General features: G+C 44.0%; 1 long non-coding RNA gene across 1 annotated transcript; it reads right to left on the bottom strand.

The window, feature by feature from the left end:
- Positions 1–415: 415 nt before the first annotated feature.
- On the bottom strand, positions 416–4,167 carry LOC143434625 (uncharacterized). Its single transcript, XR_013104248.1, has 3 exons — positions 3,859–4,167; positions 3,064–3,123; positions 416–519 (listed from the first exon to the last, which is right to left on the bottom strand). It is a non-coding gene; the product is annotated as an uncharacterized LOC143434625 (long non-coding RNA).
- Positions 4,168–6,984: the final 2,817 nt, after the last annotated feature.

Here is a 6,984-nt window from a genome sequence, read left to right as displayed (position 1 = left end):
CATGGTGGCTCACAACATCTGTAATGGGACCCGATGCCCTCTTCTAGTGTACCTAAAAACAGCTACAGTGTACCATATAAATAAATAAATATTTTTTTTTTATTCTTCAGCTGACAGCAAGAGGGTTTATTGTACACGAGTTACACTTGACCACAAGAGAGAACAGAACTAGTCTAGAATGCCAGAGGGCCAGGGCAGAGGGCCAGCGGGACTGTCTTTGGTTATAAGAAAGGCAGTCATTTTCCCAGGTGATCTCGGCGACATGACCACATTCCAGGTCTACTGAGACTTAGTACCGACAGAAGCTACAGTCCAACAGCTTGTTCCCGGTGTCCCGGCCTGCAGCATTCCTCACTTCTGCTCCTGCAGGCTTCGCAGGTGCACAAGCTGGTTTTACGTGGACCTCTGCCTCATCTTCTCTTGCGCTTCGGCCTGCACATTCTCTTCTTCCGCCACTTCGCTCTAATGGCGCAGGAGTCTCAAGAAAGATGGCGCTAAGACGAAGAGCAATAAATAAATCTTCAAAAAAAAAAAGAAAAGAAAAATCAAAACCAACAGCAATACATAACCCAAAAAGTGTTCCTGTAACCATTTAATGTTAACAGCAGGTAAAAATTTCATTTGAGAGACTAGGTTTCAGCTCAGTAGCAGAACACTTGCCTGCTACATTCAAGTCTCTTAATTCAACACCAGAAGGAGAAAAAAAAAAAAAACCAGTATTTGAATATTATTTAAATGGATCCTTTTATATACTTTCTGTGTCCTTTTTTTTTTTTTTTTTTTTTTTTGGTTTTTCGAGACTGGGTTTCTCTGTGTAGCCCTGGCTGTCCTGGAACTCACTCTGTAGACCAGGCTGGCCTTGAACTCAGAAATCCACCAGCCTCTGCCTACCAAGTGCTGGGATTAAAGGCGTGTGCCACCACCGCCCAGCTCTGTGTCCATTCTTGGCATCTCACTCTCCCCAAAAGGCCATAGTTTATTGGCTACACCAAGGAATACAACTCCCAGAAACAGAAGGGAAAGATGAGGCTTTAAATATGCTCCCTGACACAAAGGTTTGAAAGCATCAGTCTAGCAGGACTTAAGAGAAGGTGGTATGAATGAAAATGAAGAATGAATGAATGAATGCAAAGAAAAACGTCTGAATGAACAAACCAAAGTGCCTGCTTTGCCTCTTAGTAATGGCAACCGCCAGCCTAGGACTTGATTTTCAAGCTTCAAAGAAAGAACACAGGATTACATGGATCAGTAATTGATGATGCAGTGAAAGCTTAGTTTAAAAGATTACACAGCTAATCTTATGCGCCTTAGCATAAGAAACTACATGATCCTAACGGATCCCTCTTTCCCCAGCCTCACCCTACAGTTTGCTATTTGTTTTCCATGTGCCCTGCTTCCATCAGCAAACTACTTTCTGTGTCCATTTTTGGCACAGATTTTTTTTTCAAATACCCCTTCATTTTTTTTTCCAAATTATTCTTCACATTAAAACCCAGAGACCTGCCGGGCGGTGGTGGTGCACGCCTTTAATCCCAGCACTTGGGAGGCAGAGGCAGGCGGATTTCTGAGTTCGAGGCCAGCCTGGTCTACAGAGTGAGTGCCAGGATAGCCAGGGCTACACAGAGAAACTCTGTCTCGAAAAACCAAAAAATAAAAAATAAAAAAAATAAAACCCAGAGACAAGGTCAAACATAGTGGTACATGTCTTTAATCCCAGCACTTGGGAAGTTGAAGCAGGTTGATCTTTGTGAGTTCAAGGCCAGCTTGGGCTACATAGTGAGATCCTGTCTTGAAAAAAATTAATTAATTAGTTAATAATAATTATTATAATAATGAAAAACTTTGGGACAACTTTGTGTCACCTACTTAGTCACAAGAAACAAATTATCTGGTTATACCAGGTCCTACTGGAGTCTAAAACCAGCCTATCAAAGCTGTTAAAAACTGAAGTTTCCAGATAAAAAAAACTTAACTAACTTGAGATCCTTCAAGGTTGGTTGTTGTATCAGAACTTCCTACTTGTGGAGAGTTGAAATGTTTCAGATTCAGAGCCAAATTATTCTGGGCTACCATTAGTTTCTTTAAACAGACCTTCATCGCCCACATCTGTATCTGCCAAACATCTTTTTAACTATCAGTCCAAAAAAAAAAAAAAAAAAAAAAAAAAAAAAAAAAAAAAAAAAACCTTAGAATATATGAACTTGGCAAACCAGTAGCTTCTATGAACCTAAAATCTAAAAAGCAGATGTCATCTAACGCCTGTAACACAGTCTCCTGCCGTGCTATAATCTACCTGCTCAGGGTTCTCATCAACATGTTTGAAAGGTGTCTTGATTTATGACTTTCTTTTGTTTTGTGACCATAAAGATTTCATGAACTATAAAAACTTCATGAATCTACTTTCATGTTAGAACATGTTTTTCAGTCAACCGAAATCCATGGTCCTAGACCGTGGATATTTGGCTCAAGAAAAACACTTGAGGCAAAAGCTGTATTGTACACTGATGCTGTATCAGGCAAACTTGACCCACAGAAGACAAAAACAGCTACACAAATGGACAAACTCAGAGAGGAAGCCGGAAGTCAGAGCAGCATCAAGGACTAAGGTAGGGGGCAGGTAAGAATGTAAGCCTCCTGCTGTAATGGGGATAGGCTTGTTAAACCCGCTGCCCAGACAAGCTCAAAACCCTGATAACTTAATACAACAGGGCTTTCTTTAATGCTTACTAATGCAAAGTAATGCAGGTCTGCCTGATTCTGCAGGGCAACTGTGTAGCTCATTTCACCTGAGGTCTTTGGGACTGCAGAAAGAATAGAACTGTAGGCCTTGCAGATCTGCAAAACTGTACATACAGATCGCTCAGCACTTCCATCTGGAATTGAAATATGTCCATTTTGCTCGAAACTAGTCAAATGTAAAGTGCTACATCACTCTGTCCCCATTTCCCCTGCAATTAGGTTTCACCTAATATAGAAGTCCAATCCAATGATGTTACCCACAACCCCTCCCCCCCAAGCACACGCGAACTCTCCCCATCAATAGTTGGGTGTGGTGTCCCTCACCTTTAATCCCAGCATCTGGAAGCAAAGGCAGGCACATCTCTAGTTCATGGCCACCCTCATCTGTATAGTGAGTCAGGACAACCAGAGTTATTTAGTGAGCATAGTCTTAAAAACAAACAAAAACAGCCGGGCGGCAGTGGTGGCGCACGCCTTTAATCCCAGCACTTGGGAGGCAGAGGCAGGTGGATTTCTGAGTTTGAGGCCAGCCTGGTCTACAGAGTGAGTTCCAGGAAAACCAGGGCTCCATGGAGAAACCCTGTCTCAAAAAACCAAAAAAAAAGTAAGGTCTAAAGACTAAAGAGATGGCTCGGGGTTAACAGCACTGGCTGGTCCTCAGAGATCTTAACCACTGAGCCACCTCTCCAGCCCGGAAAAAGATAAAGAGATAAAATATGTTCCGTGGGTGTGTGGTGAAGTATGAGGGAAGGGGATGTCTCAGCGGGCCCATGCCAAGGCATCTCTTCCCCCTGAGGGACCAGCCACACACTGGTATAGTATAGAATTTATTCAGGGAATGGGGAGGGGGCCCAGGAGGGTAGTAGAGGAAGAGAGAGAGAGGAGAGAGAGGAGAGAAGTAGAGGCCGGCCATGAGCACATGGAGAGAGGGGGAAGGGAAGGGGAAGGGGCGAGAGAACAGAGGGATCAAGAGAGCAAGAGATTAAGAGATCAAGAGAGAGAAGAGGGGCAAGCAGCCCCTTTTATAGTGGGCCAGGCCTATCTGACTGTTGCCAGGTAACTGTAGGAGTGGAGTTTAGACAGTGTAGCCGCCCGCAGCCACAAGTCAACTGGATTCACCTGAAAGGGGGGCTGGGAATGAAAGGGGAAGGAGGTCGAGAAGAGATGAGGCCAAGACAAAGTTCTCTGATCAAGGCCCAAAGCTTTAATGTTCAGCTCTCAATTTAAAGGGGAAGACCCAACCCACAACCCCTCCTGGTTTCAGATGGGTGGGATAATCCATAGTCCGTTCCAGGTCATGGCCGGAGATGTCTCAAGGCAAGCCCAGGGGCAGTTCTGCTGTGTTCCGGGCAGCCAAGCCTAGATCCTGTCACTTGACCTTGCTGTGGCAACCAAGGTCTCTCAGTCCTGCTCATGGGGGGGAGAGTACAAGACAGAATGCTAACAGAAATGATGAGAGGTCATTGCTTTGGGCTGAGTTCATTGTGGGGCCCAAAACAAACCAGACCAAACCAAAAAGAAGAAACTGCTTAGTCAGACTGAAAGGTTAAGGAAGCAAACAGCGCCCAACACAGCTGTTTTTCTCACAAACAAGAGATTCCAGTTTCTTGAGTCATCACAGTGAGGAAGTCCCTTCTGCTTTAATCTTAGAGGAAAAAAACAAAAACCTGTAACCTCATGCCATCAAGCAAATCTCCCCATTCCCATATTGTTCTATTTCCTTATCTCTCTCACAAAACCCAGTTTTGGTCCCGTCCAACGGGAGCTATCCTTCCTTCTGTCCTGTGGAACAAAGAGTGCTACTATTCAGGAGAGCCTAACGAAAATCAGTTAGAGGCCTTTCCCTGCCTCCCTGGATGGAAAGAGGAGCAAGCATCTGGTTATAGATCTAATTGGCTTTGCTAAGTGCACATGCTCTCACCAGTGAGCCTCACAGCCCCGTCTCAGAAGCTGCACTAGAAAGAGTAGACACCCCCTCCCCACCACCCCCACAACGGAAGCCACATCAAGAAGGAAACTTTCATTTACAGGAGTGAGTCCTCTCTGCACCAGGAAGGGGAGGGTAACTAAACTTCAGACTCCTGTCAACAGAGAAGTACTGACTTAAGTCTGAAAAACAAACCTTGCCTTCATTCACCTGCTTGCCCTGGCTCTCTCAGGGTCACGTCCTTTGTTTCTTCCAAAGACAGTATTTTAAAAACCTGAAGTCAAGGCCTTCGGTTTGAAACGCTCTGGCTGTTTGCCACGTATCCGTCAAGTATAAAACACAGCTCCCTTTCCACCCATGGTTTTATCTTCTAAGGTTTCAGTTAGCTCTGTAGCCAAAAATATGGAATGAAACCATTTAGAAACTTAAAAAAGAATTATGTTTTCAAGTCTCATGCTGTTGTGGGTAGCATGACCAAACCTCACACTACGCTGCTGGTCTGCTCTGAGACCCAAAGCAGCATGTAACTCCTTTAGTTGTTATTAAAACTGACAGAGCATCTGCAATGTTAAAATGGAAAAATAACAATGTATAGACATGTGTAGAGTCTAATATTGTTGTCACCTAAAGCACATGAATCTGCTCACCTGGAAAGCCAATACTCCGGAGACAAGAGCTAGCAGATAGGAAATTAGGTTTATTCAAGGACTGGCACACAGAGCAGATGGAGGAAGCTAGCATCCCCCAAAAGCCCCATCTCAGGAAACCCAGGTATGAGAAAAGAATTTTTACGTAGGGAGGTATGAGGGGAATGGGCAGAAGACCATAGTGGTGTCTTTTTTTTTTTTTTTTTTTTTTGGTTTTTCGAGACAGGGTTTCTCTGTGTAGCCCTGGCTGTCCTGGAACTCTATCTCTGTAGACCAGGCTAGCCTCTCAGACTGCTAGGATTAAAGGCATGTGCCACCACTGCCCAGCCTTCTCTACCTCTATATGGAACATCATAATTGACCTCAACTTCCTAGGGCTTTTTCCTGTTGTGTGTGTGTGTGTGTGTCTGTTTCTCTGTGTGTATGTCTGTTTGTCTGTGTGTGTGTGTGTGTGTGTGTGTGTGTGTGCGCGTGCGTGTCTGTCTGTCTGTCTGTCTGTCTCTCTGTGTGTGTTTGTGTGTTTGTGTTTTGCCTGCATGCAAATATGCAAACCATGGAGGCCAGAAAAGGACAGCAAATCCCTTGGAACTAGAGCTACAGGTTACAGACAATTGTGAGCTGCTATGTAGATGCTGGAAATCAAACTCTAGTCCTTTGGAAGAGCAGCCAGTGCTCATGACCACTGAGCCATGTCCCTAGCGTCCAACTATTAAATCAATTTATTTTCCCTGAGCTTCTTCAGTGTCCATGGGGGGGCGGGGGGGGCGTCTATTACTGGGACTCATTACACGGCTGCTGGATGCACCCAGAAGACTTGGGGCAGGGAGTGGACTTAAGCTCAAGTGTTCTCAAGAAGCATGTGTTGCTCCAAGAGTCATAGTCATTCAGGAAGATGTTGCCCTTCACTGTTTCCAGAAACTTCGGAGACCTGTGCTGATTACAATGCAGGATTACCCACATAACCTCATACAGAATGTCAGCAGAGAGTTTTCTGGTCTTTGCTTATCACGTTTCAATAACCAGAAAGAAACTTTTTTTGAAAGGGAGAAAAAACAAATACATAGTTTATCTCTATTGTCCAAACTAGAACAACTCATCTTTCTGCCCTCCTACTGAGTGCTGGGGTTCCCGGCAGGCACCACCACGCCTGACTTTCATTCTCCTTTTATTTAGTAAGTGTATAACCCAAAATCATAAATATTTTCAAGTTTCTACATGTTCTCCATAATTATTATTCAGTAACTGGATAAAGCTCCATAGGTCTCTACGCTCTGGTTTAACAATCTTCTTACTGTGGAGAGCTTGGTCTCCTTCCAGCTTCTTACTTTCCAAATCACACTACAATGAATGTCTTTCACATGTGTCTGTATAGGTCCTTTTGCTTTGTTTAATTGTTTCCTTGGGGCTTGTTCCCATGAGAGACAACACTGGATTTCAGGGTGTGAACAATTTTATGGCCACTGAAACAAGCTGCTCCAACGGGTCCCAAATAGGTTGTGACTTCTTACGAGCCCATTCACCCACAGAGTCCCCCCAAAATCTTAACACCTCAAGATAAAGGTGCATTATTCCCTGGTTTTTTGTTTGAGTTGGGGCAGGTAAAGATTAGTGATGTAGTTTTGAGGATTTTTTTATTGTTTTATTGAATATTAGCACAGGAAAAAGTGGATT

The sequence above is a fragment of the Arvicanthis niloticus genome, chromosome 16, assembly GCF_011762505.2.
Source record: "Arvicanthis niloticus isolate mArvNil1 chromosome 16, mArvNil1.pat.X, whole genome shotgun sequence".
NCBI classification, from domain to species: domain Eukaryota; kingdom Metazoa; phylum Chordata; class Mammalia; order Rodentia; family Muridae; genus Arvicanthis; species Arvicanthis niloticus.
This window is presented reverse-complemented; position numbering and strand designations above follow the sequence as displayed.